This window comes from Mus caroli, unplaced genomic scaffold (assembly GCF_978045245.1).
Source record: "Mus caroli unplaced genomic scaffold, Mus_caroli_1 scaffold_12, whole genome shotgun sequence".
Lineage (NCBI taxonomy): Eukaryota > Metazoa > Chordata > Mammalia > Rodentia > Muridae > Mus > Mus caroli.
In genome coordinates this window covers 79,520,153-79,545,540 of record NW_028227267.1, presented here as the reverse complement: position 1 = coordinate 79,545,540, position 25,388 = coordinate 79,520,153, and positions in this window count along the sequence as shown.

Here is a 25,388-nt window from a genome sequence, read left to right as displayed (position 1 = left end):
TATTTTCCCTACAGATTTATTCTATTAACTATGTCCTTTGCCTTACAAAAGAATTTCAGTTTCATGAAGTTCCATTTATCAATTGTTGATATTAGAGCCTAAGCCATTGGAGTTTTGTTTGGGAAATTACTCCCCAGCCCTGTGCCAGTGAATTCTAGGATTTTTCCACTTTTTCTCATATTAGATTCAGTGTATCTGGGTTTTGTTGAGGTTCTTGATACACTTGGACTTGAGCTTTGTGCAAGGTGATAAATGTGGTACTATTTTCATTATTCTACTTACAGACTGCCAGTTAGACCAGCACTATTTATTGAAACGTTTTTCTTTTATCCACTATATGTTTTTGGCTTCTTTGTCAAAGATCAACTGTTCATAAATATGTGGATTTTCAATTTTATTCCATTGATCAACATGTCTGTCTCTGTACCAATACCATGCAGTTATTACCATTGATTCTCTGTAGTACAGCATGAACTCAAGAATGTTTCCCCCCCCCCCAGAAGTTCTTTTATTGGTGAGAACTATTTTCACTGTCCTAGGTTTTGTTTTTCCTTATTAAATTGATAATTGCCCTTTCCATGTCTGTGAAAAATTGTTAGAATTTTGATGGGGATTGTCTTGAATCTGTAGACTGCTTTTTTCAGGATGGCCATTTTTTACTACATTGATCCTACTAATCCATGAGTATGGAAGATCTCTACATTTTCTGAGGTCTTCTTCAGTTTCTTTCTTGAGAGACTTGAAGTTCTTGTCATTCAGATATTTCCCTTGTTTGGTTAGAGTAACTTTAAGATATTTTATATTATTTGTGACTATTATGGTGAGTTTTGTTTCCCTATTTTCTTTCTCAGCACGTTTATCATTTGCATAAAGATGGGTTAGTGGTTGGTTTGAGTTAATTTTATATCTGGCCACTTGGCTAAAGTTTATTAGCTATAATAGACATTCTCTTGTAGAATTTTTGGGTCTCTTATGTTCATTATCACACCATCTACAAATATTGATACTTTTTCTCTTTTTCTTTTTTACCCTGAATCACCCATCATCTAGATGCTCTAGCTGAAACTTCAAGTACTATATTGAATAGATATGAAAACAGTGGAAAACCTTGCCTTGTCCTGATTTCAGTGGGATTTTTTTTCAATTATCTCTTCATTTAATGGGATATTGGCTGTTGGGTTGCTGGATATTGCTTTTATTATATTTAGGTATGGGTCCTGAATCTTCCCAATACTTTTGACATGAATCGATCTTGTATTTTGTCAAATGCTTCTTCACCATCTACTAAGATGATAATTTGATTATTTTCTCTGGGTTTGTTTATATAGTGGATTACATAAATGGATTTTCATATGTTAAACAAACCTGGCATTTCTCTGATGCAACCTACTTTGATTGTGCGGAATGATGTTTTTGATGTGTTCTTGGATTTGATTTGCTAGAATTTTATTGAGTACTTTTGCAACAATGTTAATAAATTAAATTAATCTGAAGTTCTTTTTCTGTGGTGAGTTTTTGTGTAGTTTATGTATTAGAGTTATTGTAGTTTCATAGAATGAATTAGTTACTATGCCCTCTGTTTCTATTTAAGGAAATAGTTTGAGGAGTGTTGGTACTAGCTCTTCATGAATGTCTGGTAGAATATTGCTCTAAAGCCATCTTACCCTGGACATTTTTGGGTTGGGAGGTTTTGAATGACTTCTTCTGTATTTCCTTAGGGAATATGGGGCTGTTTAGATACTTTACGTTAACTTGATTAATTTTATGTTTTCCTATATTTCTTTAAGGGAGTTATTATTTTCCTCTTTAAAGAATTCTACCTGTTTACCTGTGTTTTCCTGTATTTATTTCACTGAATTTCTTATATCTTAAAGGACTGTATTATCCTCATGAGATAGGAATTTAGGTTAGCATCATGCTTTTTATGTGTGTTGGAGTATCCTGGCCTTGCTGTGGTGGGAGAACTGGGTTCTGATGATACCAAATTAAATTGGCTTCTGTTGCTTATGGTCTTGTGCTTGCCACTTGTCGTCGAGTACAATCTGGAGTTAAGTGGCCTGGGTGTCTCTGTCTGAAGCCTGCCTCCTTTGTCTCTAAGTTGCTTCAGGTCTCCTAGGGGACCAGTGGCTCTGGCTACAGAAGATCTCCTGAGAGATTTTCAGACTATGAGATCCTCAAAGGGGCATACTCGTTGATGATCTGTTGTCCTGGATGTAATATATCACCTGGAAAACCTTCAGACTGTTTGGTCTATTGCTCTGGGAGCACCAGATATCCTGGGAGGCCCTCAGACAGTGAGGTCTTCATGGGGCAGAAAGACTGTTCATCTGCCCTAGTGGTAGGTGCAGGCCAGAATGCTGATGAAGTTCAAGCAGAGGGGATGGGTCCCGAAATACTTAAGCTGTTTGGTGGTCCCAGATGCTGCAATTATCTGTGAGTGTCTCTTACCTGTTGCCCTGCGTACAGCAGATCTCCTGGGAGGCCTTCGGATTATAGGGTGTTCAGAGCGGCATATATGCTAATTGTCTAGAATTAGTTTCTTATCTCACCACCATTTTCAAACAATGTACAGAAACAACTTAAGAAAGGAGAGGTATATTTTGGCCCATTATTCAGAGACCAGAAACAATCATATTAGAAATATTTGCTTGCTAGCAGGTGTCATCACATGGTGTGGTTTCTTGATATCTTGATGAAGAATATATAGACAGAGCAGGACAGAGATACATGTATTTCTAATCCAGATGTGAAGACCATCCTTTATAGCCTATAGCTGAATACTATGCCCTATGCTAAAAAAAGTTCTACATTTCACCTATTATCCAGGAATCCACTAATTAAGACTATGATCCAATGGTAAACATTTCAAACTGAAACAAACATATTCTATCTCTGAATCTCAAAAGCTCTTAGACTTCTCTTTATTTTGAATGCCTTAACTGTTCAACACTGTCCAAATATGAAATAATCAGAGGTCTTCACCTGCTCCAGCCAAACTCCAATTAGGTAGTACTACAAAAACAAAATATCACAATATCCACTTCAAATGCACAGTAACCCAGAGTCAACCCATCTATCCCAAAACTGAGAAATGAGAACGAAGCAAGAAAACGTAGAACCAATGCAGAACTGTAACTAAATACAAAACAAACAAACAAAAATCTTCAAACAATGTAATTTCATCAACTACATCTTCATCCTTTGGAAATATCATGTAGTCTCCATTATACTCAGCCAGTTCTGTTTCTATAAAAAATGCTATCTGAAAAAAAAATATGAAATCTCCATTGGAGAGCTTTCATCAGACCTAAATATTCTCTGGGTGCAACAGCCAATTCTGTTGCAATGTTCACCATCATCATCTTTCCATTGAAGCTTAGGTTTCACTTTCCATCTTGTAAAGACTGGCCACACAATCACTTGCCACACAATCACACAATCATAGAAGCTTCCTTGCTATATACTGCTGGGATTTCCAGAGATTTTGTTGTGTTTGTTGTTAATGGTGTTTATTTTCTTTTCTAGGAGTTTTCATTAACCCCATTACTCGAGTATTCTACATGCTTGAGAAATAGGACTACGTGAATAAAGCTAATCCTTCCTGCAAGCTCCAAATGCACCTAGGAAGTCTTCAATATGGATAGAGTTATTGAAAGTTACCTGTGGCTGCAAGCTCCAGTCCACCTTGGGGCTCAAACTCTGCAGATGGTACCATGGTCCCCAGAGGACTCTCCATACCACAGGAACCCTTGCACGCCCAGGATCAAAGGATCACTGGTGAGTAGAACATAACATCTGTTTTAAACCAATAATAACAGGGCCTGTGACTGCAGGATCCTTCTGATCCATGCTAGTATACCTAGGTTTTGACACACCAGACAGCCTCATGGTCCCCAGAGGAGACACCACTTCCAGACAATGTAACATGCCTAGAATCTTAGGATTTCAGGATCTCAGGATCCCAGGAGCTGGTCACATCAGGATCTCAGGGTCAGAGAGGAAACTTGACTGACAAGAACTCTGACACAACCAGAATCTAAAGTTGAAAGGAACCCAGAATCACAAGGTCACAGAGAAAGCTGGACTCTGAGGAGTCCTGAATCAATCAGGATTATAGGAAGGACAGGCCCCAATAAGATATATTGAGGTCACCAAGCACAAGAGATAATCAGCTGGGAGGAGGCAAGCATAAGAAGAAAAGCAACGGAAACCAATATTACTTGGCATCATCAGAACCAAACTCTCCCACAAGAGTAAGTCCTGAATACACCATCACACCAGAAAAGAAAGATATGGATCTAAAGACACTTCTCATGATGATGATGGAGGACTTTAAGAAGGAAATAAATAACTCCCTTAAGGAAATACAGGAAAACAGAGGTAAACAGCTAGAAGCCCTTAAAAAGGAAACATAACAATAGCTTCATGTGTTACAGGAAAACATTAATAAACAGATAGAAGAATTGAACAAAATCATTCGAGAGCTAAAAATGGAAGTAGATACAATAAAGAAACCACAAAGGGAGACAACTCTGGAGAAAAATATTCTAGGAAAGAAATAAGGAACCATAGATGCAAGCATCAGCAACAGAAGAGATGGAAGAGAGAATGTCTGGTGCAGAAGATTCCATAGAAAGCATGGACACAACAATTCAAGCAAATAAAAATGCAAAAAGATCCTAACTAAAAACATCCAGAAAATACAGGACACAATGAGAAGACCAAACCTAAGGATAATAGGTATAGATGAGAATAAAACTTTCAACTAAAGGGGCAGTAAATATCTTCAACAAAATTATAGAAGAAAACTTCCAAAACCTAAAGAAAGAGATGCCCATGAACATAAAAGAAGCCTACAGAACTCCAAATGGACTTGACCTGAAAAGAAATTCCTCCTGACACATAATAATCAGAACAACAAACACACTAAATAAAGATAGAATATCAAAAGCAGAAAGGGAAAAAGATCGAGTAACATATAAAGGCAAACCTATTCGAATTACATCAGACTTCCCACCAGAGACTATGAAAGCCAGAAAATCCTTACAGACCCTAAGAGAACACAAATGCCAGCCCAGGCTACGATACCCTGCAAAACTCTAAATTACAATAGATGGAGAAACCAAAGTATTCCATGACAAAACCAAGTTCACACAATATCTTTACATGAATTCAGCCCTTCAAAGGATAATAAAGGGAAAACTCCAACATAATGAGGGAAATGGTTCCCTAGAAAAATCAAGAAAGTAAATCTTCAAAATCCTAAAATATGATAGCTGCAAGAACAGAATCCCAACTTTAACAACAAAAATAACAGGAAGTAACAAATAGGTTTCCTTAATATCAATGGACTCAATTCCCCAATAAAAAGACATAAACTAACAGATTGGCTACATAAACAGGACCCAACATTTTGCTGCATAGAGGAAACCTACCTCAGGGACAAAGACAAACAATACCTCAGAGTAAAGGCTGTAAAACAATTTTCCAAGCAAATGGTCGAAAGAGACAAGCTGGAATAGTAATTCTAATATCGAATAAAATCGACTTCCAACCCAATTTTATCAGAAAAGACAAGGAGGGGCACTTAATACTCATCAAAGGTAACATCTTCCAAAATTTACTCTCAATTCTGAATAGCTATGCTCCAAATGCAAGGGCATCCACATTCATTAAACAAACTTTAATAAAGCTCAAAGGACACATTGCACCACACACAATAATAGAGGGAGACTTCAACACCACAGTCTCATCAATGGACAGATCCTGGAAACAGAAACTAAACAGAGACACAGTGAAACTAACAAAAGTTACCAAATACATGGATTTAACAGATATCTACAGAACATTTTATCCTAAAGCAAAAGGATACACCTTCTTCTCAGCATCTGATGGTACCTTCTCCAAAATTGACCGTATAATTGGCCACAAAGCAGGCCTTAACAGACAATACAAAAGTATTGAAATCATCCCATGCATCCTATCATATCACCACAGACTAAGGCTGATCTTCAATAACAACATAAATAATAGAAAGCCAATGTTAATGTAGAAGCGGAACAACAATCTACTCAATGATAACTTGGTCAAGAAAGAAATTAAAGCCTTTTTAGAGTTTAATGAATGTGAAGCCACAAAATATTCAAACTTATGAGACACAATGAAAGTAGTCCTGAGAGGAAAACTCATAGCTCTGAGTGCCACCAAAAAGAAAATAGACAAAGCACACACTAGCAGCTTGATAGCACACCTAAAAGCTCTAGAAAAAAAGGAAGAAAATTCACCAAATAGGAGTAGACAGCAGGAAATAATCAAACTCAGGGCTGAAGTCAACCAAGTAGAAACAAAAAGAACTAAACAAAGAATCAACAAAACTAGGAGCTGGTTCTTTGAGAAAATCAACATGATAGATGGGCCCTTCACCAGACTCACTAGAGGGCACAGGGACAGCATCCTAATTTAAAAGATCAGAAATGAAAAGTGAGACATAACAACAGAACTTGAGGAAATCTAAAACATCATCAGATGCTACTTCAAAAGCCTATACTCAACAAAACTGGAAAACCTGGATGAAATGGATAAGTTTCTAAACAGATACCAGGTCAGGATCAGATTAATGATCTAAACACAACAATATCCTCTAAAGAAATATAAGCAGTCATTAATCATCTTCCAACCAACAAAAGCCCAGGACCAGATGGGTTTATTGCAGAGTTCAATCAGACCTTCAAAGAAGACCTAATTCCAATTCTCCTCAAACTACTTCACAAAATAGAAACAGAAGGTATTCTAACCAATTCAATCGCTGAAGCCTCAATTACTCTGATACCCAAACTACATAAAGACCAAAAGAAGAAAGAGAATTTCAGAACAATTTCCCTTGTGAATATCGATGCAAAAATACTCAATAAAATTCTCATGAACTGAATCCAAGGACACATCAATATGATCGTCCATCATGATCAAATAGGCTTCATCCCAGGGATGCAGGAATGGTTTAATGCATGGAAATCCATCAATGTAATCCATGATATAAACAAATTCAAAGACAAAAACCACATGATCTCATTAGATGAGATTGTTGATGTCTCTCAGTAGAAGAATGGATACAGAAAATGTGGTACATTTACACAATGGAGTACTACTAAGCTATCACATCTCATTAGATGCTGAGAAAGCATTTGACAAAATCCAACACCCATTCATGATAAAAGTCTTGGAAAGATCAGGAATTCAAGGCCCATACCTAAACATAATAAAAGCAATATACAGCAAACCAGTAGCAATATCAAACTAAATGGAGAGAAACATGAAGCAATACCACTAAAATCATGTACTAGACAAGGCTGTCCACTTTCTCTCTACCTAATCAATTTAGTACTTGAAGCCCTAGCTAGTACAATTTGACAACAAAAAGGGATCAAGGGGATTAAAATTGGAAAGGAAGAAGCCAAAATATCACTATTTCCAGATGATATGATAGTACATATAAGTGACCCTAAAAATTCCACTAGAGAACGTCTAAACCTGATAAACAGTTTCAGTGCATAACTGTATATAAAATTATCTCAAACAAATCAGTGGCCTTTTTCTATACTAAGGATAACAGGCTGAGAAAGAAGTTAGGGAAACAACACCCTTCACAATATTCACAAATAATATAAAAAACCTTAGTGTGAGTCTAACTAAGGAAGTGAAAGATCTGATATGATAAGAACTTCAAGTCTCTGAAGAAAGAAGTCGAAGATTTCAAAGGATGGAAAGGTCTCCCATGCTCATGGATTGGCAGGATTAATATAGTAAAAATGTCTATCTTGCCAAAAGCAACCTACAGATTCAATGCAATTCCCATCAAAATTCCAACTCAATTCTTCACAGAGTCAGAAAGGGCAATTTGCAAATTCATCTGGAATAACAAAAAACCTAGGATAGCAAAAACTATTCTCAACAATAAAAGAACCTCTGGCAGAATCACCATACCTGACCTCAAACTCTATTACAGTGTAATTGTGGTAAAAACTGCATGGTACTGGTATAGTGACAAATAGGTAGATCAATGGAATTCATCAGCCAGAAGCTGGAAAGAACCCAGATGTCCCTCAATAGAAGAATGGATACAGAAAATGTGGTACATTTACACAATGGAGTACTACTACACTATTAAAAACAATGAATTTATGAAATTCTTAGGCAAATGGATTGATCTGGAAGATATCATCCTTATTGAGGTATCCCAATCACAAAAGAACACACATGATATGCACTCACTGATAACTGAATATTAGCCCAGAAACTTATAATACTCAAGATACAATTTGTAAGACACATGAAACTCAAGTAGAAAGAAGACCAAATTGTGGATACTTCATTCCTTCTTAGAATGGGGAACAAAATACCCATGGAAGAAGTTACAGAGACAAAGTTCAGAGCAGAGCCTAAAGGCATGACCATCCATCCAGTGACTGCCCCACTTGGCAATATATCTCATAAACAACCACCAAACCCAGACACTAGGCAGATGCCAAGAGCTTGCTGACAGGAGCCTGATATAGCTGTCTCCTGTGAGGCTCTACCAGTGCCTGGCAAATACAGAAGTGTATGTTCACAGTCATCCATTGGATGGAGCACCAGGTCCCTAATGAAAGATCCAGAAAAAGTACCCAGGGAACTTAAGGGGTCTGAAGCCCCATAGGTGGAATTTCAATATGAACTAACCAGTACCCCCTGAGCTCCTTGGAACTATACCACCAATCAAAGAAAACACATACTGGAACTTGTGGCTCTAGCTATATATGTAGCAGAGGATGGTCTAGTCAGTCATCAATGGGAGGAGAGCCTCTTGGTCCTGTGAAGGCTCTATTTCCAATTATAGGAGAATGCCAGGACCAGGAATGGGAGTGGATGGTTTGGTAAGCAGGGGAAGGGGAGAAGGGAGAGGGGGTTTTTGGAGGTGAAATTAGGAAAGGGGATAACATTTAAAATGTAAATAAAGAAAATATCTAAAAACAAAATAAAGAAAAAATTTAAAAAAGGAAGCATACAAAAACAATGAAAGAGTTCTTGGTATTATATTGTATGCTCTGATGCCTCCATGCAAATTTATCTTCATGAAGGTGGATAAATTACATGTAATACTATGAACAAAAAAAAAAAAAAAGAAAAAGAAAAAAAGAAAAAAATGTTATCTGAGTTTGCAGATTCAAGAGATTTCACGAATTAGATATTACCCCCGCGGTATTTTTTTTTTTAATTTTCTAGTACAGGTGGAAAGTTTCTATATAATTATAATAATCTCCTTAATATGTATGCATATTTTGTAAAAACATGACTTTAGCTTTCCAGGGTCTAACAATCCTTTCTTTGCTGAATTGTATGTGTTCTACACCTTTGTACTGTATTTTTTAATTAGTACTTTCACTGTAAACGTGGTAGCAGAAAATGGTTAATAACTGTGTCACATTCTAGATTGCAATGCTGCTGGAAAAATCCTCTTTTAAACAAATTAGTTCATTACTTTTATTGACTTATGTTTTTTGTTTAAATTCTCTTTGTTTATTTTATTAAACTAATAAAATATATTTTTAAAATATACAACACAATATTGACATTTTTATTTCATCAAAATAATTTATAATAGTTAAATGCCTCTTAAATACACATGATATCTTCTGAAGCTAAATGTAATATGCACTCAGCCAGTTTTAAAAATCTATTTGGAACATTAAACACGATATAAGTAGAAAAAAAAAATCTCTTATGAAGTTCTCAATGAAAGGAAATTGTGAAAAGTTCCTGATTAGACAGAAACCATTCCATCTCCAAGGGTTAGTATTTAGAGTAACTGTGGCTTCATAGAATGGACTGGGTAATGTTCTTTAGGTTTCTATTTAGTTTGAAGAGTATTAGTATTAGGTCTTCTTTGAAGGTCTGATAGAATTTTGCACTAAAACTATCTGGTCCTGTTTTGGGTTGTTTCTTTTTGTAGTTGTTGTTTTGCTTTGCTTTGCTTGCGTTTTTTTTTTTTTTTTTTTTTTTTTTTTTGGGGGGGGGTGGAAGATTTTTAATGACTGCTTCTATTTCTTTATGGGTTGTGGGACTGTTTAGTTTATCTAATCCTGATTTAACTTTGGTATTTAGTATCTGTCTAGAAAATTGTCCAGGACATGTTCATAAGCTCTCCATTATCTTTGATAAAATGTAAGGTGCATGACTACTATTCTAGTTACTTATGAAGTCAGTGTTCACTCATAAGTACTTATGAACACATTTTTGACTTCCCAAACTATCATTAGCACTCTAGTATTCAAAACTCACATAAAAAAATGACATATTGACTTAAGTGTACTATACTCTCATTTTTCTCTAATAACTGTCATAAAGTATTTCTTTATTCTTTCTCCTAATGTCACTTTCCAAGGACTATAAATAAGATAATCAGTTTTATCACATCAATGATCTACTCCTCTTTGGTTTTTGTTTGTTTTTTGATTTTGGGGTTTTTTCATTTTGTTTATTTGTTTGTTTGTTTGTTTGGTTGGTTGGTAGGTTTTGTTGTTTTTTCAAGTCAGGGTTTTTCTGTGTATCCCTCACTGTTCTGGAACTCACTCTGTAGACCAGCTGGACTAGATCTCAGAAATCCTCCTTCTTCTGCCTCTCAAGTGCTGGGATTAAAGGCATGCACCACCACTACCCAGCTATGATTCATTTCTTAGAACCTATTTTCTTTAGAAATTATTTTTGTTAATTCTTCTGAGCAAATAGGGTCACAAATGAGTTACTGTAGCTTTTTTTTTTTTTGATATTTTCTATACATTTCAAATTTCAAATGCTATCCTGAAAGCTCCCTATACCCTCCCCCCACCCTGTTCCCCTACCCACTGACTCCTTCTTCTTGGCCTTGGCATTCCCTGGTACTGGGGCATATAAAGTTTGCAAGACCAAGGGGCCTCTCTTCCCAGTGATGGCTGACTAGGCCATCTTCTGCTACATATGCAGCTAGAGACACGAGCTCCGGGGGTACTGGTTAGTTCATGATGTTGTTCCATGCTTACTGTAGTCTTCATGACAGAGAAGGTACAATACTTTAGGTAGTGGAAGATTCCTTTGCTCCTTTTGATGAAGAGGATTTGAATGTTCCTGTTGCAATAGAAATGGGTATCATTTCAAGACATTTTACAAATAATATACCTAGGTGAGCTGTGTGTTATATATATAAACAGTACCTGATTTCCAAAATTAATACCTCAAATTATCACTACCTGGTCATAATTAAATATGTCAATGGGGGACAAGTTACTCTGTAACCTTAATAAATATCTTTTATTTTGTTCTGAAATCTTGGAAAGTAGTTTAAAATCAACTAACATTAAAATAATCTGTTGTTAATTTTGTTCCTTTTAAAAAGTGTTTTTTAACAATATGTATTTGCTCCTGGGTGGCTTGAAATTGATATCCATTCACTATTGTTCAGTACTAAAAGAAAAACATTTATGATTTTTTCAAAGAATTGGTCAATTATAAAATATCTGTATAATTATAACAGTAGTTAACACTGGACAGATGTCCAGAATACTTTAAGTTTTCATATATATCATTGATATTCATTACACAATCAAATTATTATAATTGAAGTGGTTATTTAACTATAGGAAAGAAAAATAAGAATTAATTTGATTGCCATCTTAAGGGGATTTAGAATCACATAGGAGATTACCCAAAATTGCTTCTATCACAGCATTTATAGTGATGTTTCACTGGAGTTGGCTATCTCTCAAAATGGGAGTTACATTATTATATGATCTATGGATCCATACAACAGAACAGAGAGAGACACTAACAAAACCATCCCTTTTTCTTCCTTAGAAGAGATGCAGTTTTACTATCTATGTGATAGGTTTTGTTCCTGCATTCATGACTTTCCACTGATGATGGTCAGCACACTTAGAATATGAAGCAAATTAAATATTTCTATTCTTAAGAGGATGTCTTAGTTGGCATTTCTATTGCTGTGAAGATACATCATGACCACAGCAACTTTTATAAAGGAAAACAGTTAATTGAGGCTGACTTATAGTTCAGAGGTTTGGTCTATTGTCTTCAAGGCAGAAATCATGATATCATGTTGCAGACATGGTGCTGAATAGTAGCTGAGCATTCTATATACAGATTAGCAGGAGAGAGGAAAAAAATAACAAACACCAAGCCTGGCATGAGCATTTGAAACCTCAAAACCTATCTCCACTAACACATGCCCACCAACTAGGCCACATCTCCTAATAGTTCCAGTCCTTATGCACCTTTAGGGACCCTTTTCATTCAAGTCACCGTAGTTGTATATAGTCGATACATTGCTACAGCAATGAGAATAAAACTAACACAGAAAACGGGTACCAAGAATGAGAACACAGTGATAAACCTGATCATAAGATTCTACATCTTTGTAATTAATTTGCTGGAGGCATGTGAAACTGTCGGGAATCAAAGCCAGAAAAATATTATGCTATGAACAGAGAAAATGTGGAGTTCTGTTATGAGTTTGGAAGACTAAATAACAAAAGAAATGCAGAAAAACAAACCCTGCCTTATAGTATTGCAGAGGGAAACATAAAGTATTCTAAAGAATAGTTATACTATATACTGGCCAAGAATATGGTTTCATTCTGCCTATGTTGAGTTCAAGTAAGTCGATAAGATTAAGTGATGTGTGACAGGATTGAATTACTTCCAAGGACACCCAGGAAATTATTACATGAAGCTCTGAATGGGAAAAGTAAGTTAACATATAAACCCAAAGGAGCTACTGATACCATGAGCAGGGAATATTACACTGAATTAAGCTGCAGCCATAGAGTCAAATCAGCTTCAAGAGGAGGTTTGCATACTTGAAAGCACAGATATAGATGAGTGATAATATTGAGGCTGATGAGACCCAGATATTTACATCATAAGAACAAGGGGTTGGATTTAGAGTTACAGGATGGAGCATTGGCCTTGCATAATTTCTGTTTCGTTGGTAAAAGTTATGCCTGTATCACATCCCGAATCTCTACTAAAATCCATTTTATATGAGAAATATTATTTTGATTTTCAGAGCCTCAGAGAAAATAGATACTTTGTTTTTGAGCCATGTTGAAATATTAAAGAGTGCTTCCTGCCATTTGAACCTGAATACATTTTGCTTATGCAAGTGAGCTTCAGGCTTTGGGTTAGTTGTAGTGTTGAATATTTACAGATATCTGTTTGAGTGTCAAGTTGACAAGGAATGTCCTCCCTATGGTTAAGTTTGATAATCAGTTTGATTAGATTTATAATTTGCCTAGGAAAACCACGTCTAGATGTGTGTGTCCATTAGAATTTCTAGAGAGGTTTTTATAGAGCAGAACAACAAAAACATAAACAAAACCAAACAAACAAAAAACAGAAAACAAAACAAAACAAAAAAACACTGGGTGTGGGCAGCACCTACCGTGGTCTTCAATCCTAAAATGTATAAAAGGTAAAATGTAAGAAGTAACCACCCACATTCATCTCTTCTTTCTTTGTAACTGATGGTGCAGTGTAACCACAGATATAACACTCTTGTGAACTGGATCCTATTCTCAAATTAATGCCACAGTATGGATCAATTTTACATATTAAGAAAGAAATAAGCTAATTATAACACACACACACACATGTATATATATATATATATATATATATATATATAAATACGTATATATATATATACATATAAAAACATATGCATATATAGGTAGATGTGTACATATATGCTCACAAACACACACACACACACACACACACAAACAATAACTTAATTTTCTAATTAGATTCATAGAGACAAAGATAGAATGCAAACTAGCTCCTGCAGTTTTAGGTGGCTAAAACTGTATTAGCATGATTGTATGGTCTATTTAAACAGTAAAGTTGGTGTACATCATTACTTGTTCAAATTTTTAAGGTAATTTAGGCTTTGTGTCATGTGTCAAGGTAATAAAGTTTGACTATCTCAATGAGGTTTAATTTTTTTATCTCAAGAAACTTCTAAGATCTTGTGGTTTCATCAGAGATTTACTTTCCTTTTGTGAAAGTGTGTACAGCATCTCCTGTCTGCCCCATGTACCTAATGAGGCCACAAGCCTGATAAGATGCTTATATCACAGTAACCAATGACTTGTGCAGCACCTTAACCTTACTGTAAATCTTTTCATGTCATTCCTCTTCTCTTAACTTATATTCAGAAAATTTGAGCTTTCAAAGAATTCTGAGCATGAAATGTATCTTTGTTCTTCCTAGATGTCCTAAGTAATAAAAACTTTCCTCCTTTAACTTGAAAGCAGTGGCTTAGAATTCAAAAATGAAATCACAACTGCAAAGATGGATTTACTAGTCCCTACCTAATTTACACTAGAATACAATACTCACTGTATAAGCTCATCTTTTAGGTACTCCATTGCATATAACTAAAGATGTTAGCAAATTATATTTTACGTTTTAGAAGAAAATGCTATGGGTATTAGATTTAAATTTAGTTACTGGCAAAGTAAATCAACAGTTAATGAATACAGTAGGCCATGCATTTAGGTCCGAAGTAGGCCAAACACGTGGATATGAAATAAGGAGGAGGAGGAGAAGAAGGAGGAGGAGGAGGAGAAGGAAGAGGAGGAAAATGCCATTGTATTGTAATCACAAAAAATAATGAAATAATATAATACAAATAATTTTTACTATAAATTTACTTCTGGGGATAGGTAAAATGACTCAAGTGTAGCAGTATTTCTTCATAAGCATAAAGATATGAATTAAAGATTGCAGCAACAGTCTAAACTCTCTAGACACACCTTCATGTGTATGTGATTTATAATACCATGGGTATCAATGGAAACCTGGGAGGGATCACAGAGGTTTGCTTGTCAGTAGATGTCTAGCCTACCTCAGTTCAGTGAAAAAAAAAACTGGAAAATAGTAAAGGAGGATGTTCAGCATACTCCTCTAGCTCCTACTGTGTACAGTATGCATACAATCCTCTCTTTCTCTCTCTCTCTCTCTCTCTCTCTCTCTCTCTCTCTCTCTCTCTCTCATAATACACACACATACACACTCAAACACATATGCACACACACACACACACACACACACACACACAGAGGCAAATGCAATTCTTCTTCTATTCTTCTGATATCAGGTATTAGATGTTGAGAAAAAAAACTAATCATACCAACTGGAAATATTTAGCACATGTAAATTATTTTGCTTAGTTATTTCTCCTTCAACTTATGAGATACTACTTTCATTTCTACATTGAGCTTGGAAGTAAAGAAATATCAGACACAATAAATGTATTCGTGATGGCTTACTAGTTAAAGGTATTTGCAATAATGACTGGTGATCTAGTTTTATACCTGGGTCCCCAGGACCTATCTGGTAAACAGACAGAACCAATTCCTGTAAGTTGTTCTCAGACATTTACATACACCATTGCATGTGCTTACCCACACACATACACATGCAAAATAAATTATTGTAATTTGTTTTTTAGTGAATGAAATAAAGTGAAATAGTAAAAGCAATACCCCGATAACATGACTTAAGGGAGATTATTTGCATACCTGGTACTTGGAAAAGTCAGAAGAAGGCTTAGATTCTCTTGAAACTGGAAATGTGAATGGTCTGAATCACTATGTGAGTGTGAGTGTTGGTAGGCTAACTCAACTCTAGTGAAACAGCAGCATGTGCCGCAGACCCTTTGGGTCCCTTTGTCTGCGTGGAATGGGTCTCTAGTCTCGGGTGGGCAAAGCGTAGGATGGGTGACAGACAGATGCACACAGGAGAGGTCGTGTGGTATCTGAATGTATTTTTACAACTCGAGCATCAGATTTTTTATACAGAAGACAATAAGGAAGTTGGGTGACATACCCACAAGGTACAAAATGAGGTAACCGGATGCTTAATGACTCTTACACAGAACAGAGGAATGAAAACGCAAAGACTGGCAGGAACTGGGCAATAAAATAACTGAGACCAAGTCAGCCCTATCTAAGGTCAGCTATAGTCTTAGAAGCCAGGTGTGAGAACCTTTCACTCCTAGGGCAAGGGCTTTCACACCCAAGTCATGGTTCTAACTAGGGAGTTCCGTTCTAGCTAACTATCTCATGAATAATGCAATGCTCTAAAACCACAGCCCGATATACTTCCTAAACCATTGTAAATTCCTGTATATAGGTGTAACTCAGCTATAATTCTAAGTATCTATTCTCGTTTCTCTTATGGTCAGAAACTTCTTTCTTCCTTGGTGATGGTAGATTCCTGTAAAGGGCAGTGACCTAACTTTTACTCAAAGAGATAGTGTAATACCAGGGGCAGTACTGAATCCCAAGCCCAAGGTCTTGCTCAAGGACGATCTAGGACTGTTGGGACACTGAGGCTTTAGCTATGTCAGAATTCAATATTAAAAGGCACTTATAATCGTATGATACTGAAAGAGAGCACGTGGATCCATACCCTAGACTAACGCAGGAATGGAGAATTAAGAGAACTCCAGACTCCAGGAAGAGAGCTTCCTTGAAACTCTTTTTGCCTCACGAGCAGCTTTTAGGCATCCCTGCCTGACAGGCTGACTCAACCAGAGTACCGTGACAAGCATGTACTATTAACTGTTGAGCCTTCTCTTGAGCCTCTGAGAATTTTTATTGCCAGATAGTATGATGTCCATAGTTTTTCATGATGACAAGATTTTTGATTTCTAGAACACGCATGATATAAGTCAAACAACAGAAGTACACAACAACTGTGGGACAGGGACAGTTGAAACAATTTAGCCTCTTGGCCAATCTCATCAGTGAATTGGTAAATTGTAGTCTGGATTAATGGAAATTGTCTCAAAATAAGGTGCAGAATAATAGAGGAAGAAGACCAAAATGATCTCTGTTATCCATGTACATGCATGCATTGTGCATACCCAAGAATATATATGATTCACTCAAAAACATGCAACTATTTTATACATGACTACATACAAGTATACAAATATATGTATACTATGTGTATATGTATGCATATGAATATGAGTATGTGTATGTTTGTGTGTATAGACTCTCCATATTTTTCTTCTAAAGGATAGTTTTTCTCAGATCCTAAAGAACTCATTTGCTATTTTTAAATTTTTGTTTTTCTGATCATGCTCATCATCTTAGGGAAAACTGTCACTTTTTGATATGGGTTAATGAATACTAAACAACCATGAAAAAAGATTTTACTGGAGTGTGCAGTGTAATGACAATGGCATTAGTCTCTCTGTAGGATGTTTATAACTGTACCCAACAGGTGGGTCACTATAGGAACAGCATCTTATGACTTGTTTTAAAGTGTGGAATGGCAATGAAGTTTGAAAGAGTGTAGGCATTTGCAATATTACTTTTACATTTTTTCTAAGTAATATTGCTCAATTCTGGGGTAGGGATTATAAATCCTACAAAACAGTTTAGAGAAATTAATACTTTTAAGGGAAATTTCTACTATTTATGTCCTTACCTGAGAGACAAAGAATAACAGGAAGAGATGCCAGAAGATGGTCAGGTAGGTATCATTTCCAGTATCTATTTTAGTACCACGTGGCATGCAAAAGCAATCTATTTTGGGTATGAACAACATATAGTCATATTCTCAACTTCCTCCTTATTTTTACTGACATTATAATTATTTGCATATTTTAAATCTATGTTCTTCTTTCAATTATTGCCCTACTGAATAAATATACATTCCAGAAATGATAAGTTAAAATCTCAGATTTACTTAATACAGTGTGATGCCAAGTCTTATGTGGTTCTAAAAGTGTTATCTGTGAAGTCTTCTGACATAACAGATACCAGAACTGCTCTTGTCTGTGGCGCCTCAGACTTGTTGCTGCTAATACAACCAAATAGTAAAATAATCACTGAATTTTTAATATTCTGAGATAAAAGGTTGTCCTGCAACCTTATGCTCTATGGTTATTGATACTACATACTTAGGCATGCTACAACTGTATTAACTATAAACTATTTAACTATGTAAATGAACCCAGAAAGCAGAACAAATATGTAACCTACATTGCCATTAATCCATAGAGTGTCCTGGGTACATTTGCTTTCAATAATTTCAGTTTTAAATGTAGATTATAAGTAGAAATTGAATTAAATTTCAGTTACCTCAAACACTATGTACAAGAGTTTAAACTCATCCCTTTAACCTGATGGTATTATATTTTTAACAAAGTTAACTTTTTACCTATTTTCTTGTTGTTATTAGATCTCTTGGAGGAAAATGCAGGGCAAAAGTTATTCTCTGATTATTGTATCTGCTGTAAGTAATTTACTGTCTTCTAAAGTTTCACCCAAGAGTCTTGTGTGTTCTATATTTGTATAATTATGTCAACTAAGTTTTATTCTAAGAGTAGTTTGAAAGTCTCTGAAACTTTATAGGTTTAGAAACTAGCCATCTTATTTCAGCATTTATTTCTACATTGCACAAGCACCAGCTCCGCACAGTTTTAACAAGCTCTTACACTCTCCTGGTTCGCTCATTAATGTGTTAAACGTGACATTGACACATGCTCATTATCAGTATGACAGAGAGGATTTCAACAATTTGAAAACTATCTTCTTCTTATACCCTTAATATGCCTGAGTCCACCTATCACTTTTCAGTGACCCCATTCACACTGTGGATTTTTTTTTAAGTAGCATATGGTGGTTTGCATGGAATAGATGTGGAAAAAAAATAAGTCTCATAATTATTTCAAATTCTTCATTCATGAAGCCAATCATTGTACTCTCTATTTTAGCTTTTTATACTCAGTGATTCCCTAGTAATTTCGGAGAGTAATTGCTTATAAAATTACTGTTCTTTACATTAATTGATCAACTTGATTTTTCAGATTTTCAAAAATTAGTGTGCAATTTCTTTGTATATTTTCTATTTATGATGGTCCAGCAACTGCTTGATGAGTGTCTCTTCAGTAACACTATTCCTGGTAAAGTATGAACAAATGTTTAATCACCTTAAGTAGATGATGAATGAAAGACCAAAGTAATACAACTATATTAGTCAGGGTTTGCTAGAGTCACAGAACTTATGGATAGTCTCTATTCAGTAAGGAAATTTGTTATGGTGGCTTAAAGCCTGCAGGACAACTCCCCAACAATTGTCAGCCATGAATGGGAAGTCCAAGGATCCAGCAGTTGCTCAGTCCCACAAGGTTAGTAGATTGCAACAGATGAGTTAACAAGTAAATGCAAGAAGGCGAAGAAGAGTGAATCATCCTTCTTCCAAAGTCCTTATGTGGTTCTCCAGCTAAAGATGTGTCCCAGATTAAAGGTGTGTACCACCATGTCTAGATCTGAGATTTGTTTTGTAACAAGCTGACCTTGAACTGACATATTTACTTGCCTTAGTCTCCTGGGAATCAAATCCACTATGCCTCTAGATCTCCATGCCAAGATCCAGGTCAGAAACTTGTATTTCCCAGCCTCAAGATCTGGATCACAGTTGAGACTTCTGATTCTGGACTCTAGTTCATTCCAGATATAGTCAAGTTAACATCCAGGAATAGCCATTACAACCATCAATGTCTGAATTGCTAAGCAACATAATTTCTTTGGATCTCATATGGCGGTATGACTGAGGGTTCACTTAAATAAGATGAACAAACACCATACTAGAAGTTCACCACAGTATTGGGGATGGCTGCCAAAGCTGGAAACCTGGAGCTTCCTGCACAATGTGCAGGCACCTTTGTTTGTCAAGGTCTCTTTCAGGCAACTTAGTTTTTCTGAATGTGTTCTCAGCAGTTCACTTTGCTTAATGCTCAGGAAAGGAAGAGCTTAGGGCATCTGCTAAGTGCCATAGACCTTCTTAAACCTATGAGTAGATTATCTCCCAAGATAATCAATCTTTCTTCTAAGATTAATAACATCTTCAGCCCAATCATAACTAATTAAACAGGCACATTCCACTGGAGAGAGTCTAAAATAAATTTGAGAAGCATCTTTAAAAGGAAACAAGGTCTTAAAGTAAAAATCTTGCAACTGTGAAATCATAATTATTTGTATACAACAGGGTATCCTCCATAGAATTCCAGAAGAGAAAAATAAGTGAATAAAAAAAGAAGAAATGAAAAAGAAACTGAAATTCTGAGTGCAACTGGGTTTTGAGGAGAACAAAATATCATAATGAATATTAGTTGTGAGATATTAGTTAAACTAGTTACATAATAACAGGCTAGGTTAGTCAACCATGGAGGCTGGAGAGTGAAGGAAGTCTGTACTTTCTCAGTCTCAGGAGATGGAAGCATAAGATAATATGAAGCTACAACATGGCTATGTCTGAGATTGCAGACCTGGAAGGTCTTTGAGTGGATCACATCCTGGGGTAGATGCAGAGGACACAAACACATGAACTGGTGAATATGGCTTTGCTGCATTCCTGTTTTGTTTTTGTGTGTTTGTTTGTTTTTTTTTGTTGTTGTTTGTTTTGTTTGTTTGTTTCAATGAGCACACATTTTATTGTCATTATTGTTCTGTTCTGTTTTTTCTTTACCAAACATTTGCCAATAACCATTTATATACATCTCTGAAGTGAGCTATATTGTTTTCATGCTCATCTCTCAGTACAGTTACACTGATACACAAAATTTATCTGGACAATATAAAACATGAACAGATTATAAGGTATTAATTAAACATAGCATGTAAATATGTACCCCTTAGCTTATAAGAATATATTATACTAATTTGTCTAAAATTTGGTCAAGAGTCTATGGAAATCTTCTAAACTATTTTATAAAATATTCTAAAAATAATATTATTGATTTGGGGGAAAATGTGTATTAAGTTAGCACAGGCCAAAAAAGCATGGTATATTTTGATAGAATATGAATCTAGAATGGTTGACTTTGTATTAATTATCTAAAAGGAATGCACAGGAGTTGTATGTGTGTATGTGTGAAACCATATAAAAAGGTCATATAGTCCACTAGTTTTACTGTGTAAATGTGACTTTTAGATTAGCATAGAAACTGCTATTATAATATAAAACTTAAAAATTATTCAACAAAATGTTACCAATTGGGTTACTCCATCAGTAATTATAATCCAAATAAAATTGAAAAATTAAAAAACATTGAAGGCAACAAGATTATTCATACACCATGACAATCATAGGAGGCTGAAGAAAAAGTAAGTTTCTGAAACTTGAAAATATTTGTTGGTTTACCTACTACCATATTCCATTTACAATCTATGATAATTCATAGTTATATCTTCAACAAAAACAAAACTGTTAGAATTGCTTCATTATAAGTTCCTTAGAAAAAACATTTAAAAATGTTCATAGGTCAACACTGAAAAACAATTATTGGCACCCACATGTAAAGTTATATCATAGATCACTGGAAAGGAGATAATTAGCAGAGATCGGATGGATGTTTCAGAGTTAATGGTGAGAAAAAAACAGTCAAGAATACAAAATTCCACATAGTTCTACTACAGTAAAGCAAGAGGAATTTGCCTATGCTACTTACTCTTTGATGAGTGATGTTCTGATGAGGAAAGCTTTGCAATTGTGTCATGAGGTATCCAACAAAGAACATCACTTGGACGTAGGGTTCAGCTAATTGAAAGTCTTTTTTAGCCAGCTATGACTAAACTGCAGACTCTGGGCCTGAATGAACTTCCAGACCTTTCTGAGGTTGAGCTTTTAAGCACACAAGCCACATCCTAGGTTGACACAATTTAGCTAGTAGGAATAGTCAGCCAGAGCAGAAGTACAAAAGCCAAAAAGCATGAGTAGAACATTTAAGAACTTTCTCAGAACTACGTAATTTGATGGACTGGATCCTTGTCATTTTGGTGGGTATTATGATGTATATACTGGGCTCTTAGGTCAATGGAGGCTTGTCGGCTCTAACATGGCATCTATTGTACTAAGGTTTTGAATCATTTCACAAATGAACATGAATTGAATTAAAATCCTTCCCCATAGAAAAATCATAAAAAATACATAGAAACTGCTTTTAAAATGTACGTCTATTTTTATAAGTACTTATATTGATAAACTCCACCTAACATCTGGAATTTAAATACAATCAAATATGATAAAAGCAGAACCTATGAGGAAAATCCAAATGTCAATACTTTAGATGAGGAAAGAAAAAAAGTTCTGAAGGTCCTAAGTTTCTGAAACAAAAATTGTGAGGATACATCTGGTTATATCTGGTGTTAAATAGCAAGAGTGTCTCAGACTGGAACAGGCCTTCTTGGAGGCAGGCAGAGCTGTGTGACCTGGGTTAGAGCAGGCCTCCTGGGATGCAGTCTCTGTCTCTGGTTAAGACAGGCCTACTGTGCCTCTGGTTAGATTGGGCCCCCTTTCTCCCCATGTCTCTGTGTCCCTGGTTAAGGCAGACCTTCTGGGAGACAGGCAGGTTTTGGGTAGAGGGCAGGCAAATCTGTCTGTATCTTTGGTTATGGCAGACCTCCTGGGAGACAGGTAGACTGTGGACCCACTATTCTTCCTGTGTTTCAGGTGTACATGAAGACCAGAAGGGGCCTATGTTGAATTCTTAAAGATCTCTTTTATAAAGTTGTCTCCTGAGAGGCTATTCCAGTGCCTGACAAATACAGAAGTGAATGTCCACAGCCATCCATTGGATGGAGAACAGGGTCCCCAATAAAGGAGATAGAGAAAGGACCCAAGGAGTTGAAGAGGTTTGCAACCCCGTAGGAGGAAAAACAATATGAGCTAACTAGTAGCTCCCAGAGTTCCCTGGGACTAAACCACCAACCAAAGAAAACACATGGTGGGACTCATGGCTCCAGCTGCATATGCAGCAGAGGATGGCCAAGTTGGTCATCAAAGGGAGGAGAGGCCGTTGGTCCTGTGAAGGTTCTATGCCCCAGTATAGGGGAATGCCAGGGCCAGAAATCAGGGGTGGGTGGATTAGTGAGCTGGCAGAGGGGAGAGGGGATAGTGGGTTTTTGGAGGGGAAACCAAGAAAAGGGATAACATTTGAAATGTAAATAAAGAAAGTATCTAAGAAGAAAAGAAGAGAAGAGAAGAGAAGAAAAGAGAAGAGAAGAGAAGAAAGAGAAGAGAAGAGAAGAGAAGAGAAGAGAAGAGAAAAGAAAAGAAAAAAGAAAAGAAAAGGAAAGAAGAAAAAAGGAAAGAAGAAAAAAGAAAAGGAAAGGATCTCTTAGCTCTCCAGAGATATTCAGACAACTCAGCTTTGACTGGAGAAATTCTAAAGATCTGCTAGCTCATCTCATGTAGTCCGAAAGCCCAGGTTTTGTTTTGTTTTCATTTTATTTTCATATAAGTTGAGTAATTTACTCCAGATTCCCTCTAGACCATCACACAAATCAGTATCCCATTACTTTAGCTCCTTGACTCATAGGAACAGACAGCAAGTCATGGCTTTGTTTGCTTATTTATTTGTTTTGTTTTGTTTTTTACATGCAAAAGAATTCACAGATAAGCCTGCCTTTGTAAATTTGCTGTGTTTAATTTTGTCACAAGATTACCTTTCCAAGCAAGTCTGCAACTAAATTCACTTTGATGTAGGAACATGTTGAAGTCTGGAATATGCCTGCCCCTGAATCTGCCTGCCCCTGAATCTGCTTGCCCCTGTATCTTTCTGATAACCTTGCTCACAGTACAGCTGCCTCTACTCTTCTAGGTCTGTGAAATACTTATGTTTTACATAGATGAGAAATTATATATTTTCAAACTCATGCTCTTAGAATTCTTGTCCTGAGTGTCTCAACATTAACACTTTGTTGAGTCAGTAGCCAAACCTCCTCTGGGACTCATATTATCTCTCATTATCCTGCAGTCATTAACCTTGACAAAGAGGACACACTTCAAAGGAGGAGCATGAAATATGTACATTATTTTACAAACAAGTCATATGCTCATAGCAACCATCATAATTCTGGCGAACCATGACCTGTGTTCTCTGTTCAAGAATTCTATCATGCTGTTTCTATTATGGGCATTCAGGACTCACCATCTCCTCCTTACTGTTTTTGTTTGTTTGTTTGTTTGTTTTTGTTTTTATTAGATATTTTCTTTATATACATTTCAAATGTTATCCCGAAAGTTCCCTATACCCTCCACCTGCCTTGCTCCCCTACCCACCCACTCCTGCTTCTTGGCCCTGGCATTCCCCTGTACTGGGGCATATAAAGTTTGCAATACCAAGGGGCCTCTCTTCCCCATGATGGTTGACTAGGCCATCTTCTGCTAGAGACAGGAGCTCTGGGGGTACTGGTTAATTCATATTGTTGTTCCACCAATAGGGTTGCAGACCTTTAAGCTCCTTGGGTGCTTTCTCTAGCTTCTCCATTGGTGGTCCTGTGTTCCATCTTATAGATGACTATGAGCATCCACTTCTGTATTTGCCAGGCACTGGCATAGCATCATACAAGACAGCTATAGCAGGGTCCCTTCATCAAAATCTTGATGGCATATGCAATAGTGTCTGGGTTTGGTGGCTGATTATGGGAAGGATCCCTGGGGAGGGGTAGTCTCTGAATAGTCTATTCTTTCATCTTAGTTCCAAATTTTGTCTCTGTAACTCCTTTCATGGGTATTTTGTTCCCTATTCTAAGGAGGAACAAAGTAATCACCCAATTTGAAAGTACACAAGTTGACTCTGAGTTCTTGACTTGCCTGATAGGGGGAATTGAAACTAGTAAGAGTAAACCACCTGAAATGTCTTTATATATCAGCAAAGTTGTCTAGGAAATGGAAAAAAATGTATTTATGCACAGCAGAATCACATCTGCAGTCACTTTCTCAATAGAAGTGGAACCTACTCTAGAGTTACTAATATTCATGAATGTATGATGTAGGGAATCAGTATCCAAAGCCAAATTAGAATTGTCCCAAAGCCCCTTTAAATGAGATCAAATCTTAGACCAATTATGTTCACAAGTATTGTCTTCCAAGGGATTTACATAGACCCAATGGAACATCAAATGGCATTGCACTGAGAGCCTGATCTTAATATTTTGCATTTGATTTCCCATAAATAGAACTGCTTCCTCTAAAGCCTGAAGCTTATCCTGAAATCCCCTATCAATATTCTCCTGGATCATGAGTGCTATTGACGTATTTTTGGATAACAGATCTACATGATGTGCTGTGTGAATGTTTTTTAACCAAGGAAGTAATGGATAGACAAAAAAGAGAAACCACATCTATTAAGGCTGTGATTACCAATATCAAGGCTACACCAAATCTTTTAGCTCTCTTAAGAGCCAAGGTAGCCCAATGCACAGCATTTATAAACAAATCTGGCAGAGAAGGGTAATCTCTGTTGAGAAAATATGGCTGCATAATGGGTGAAACCCAAC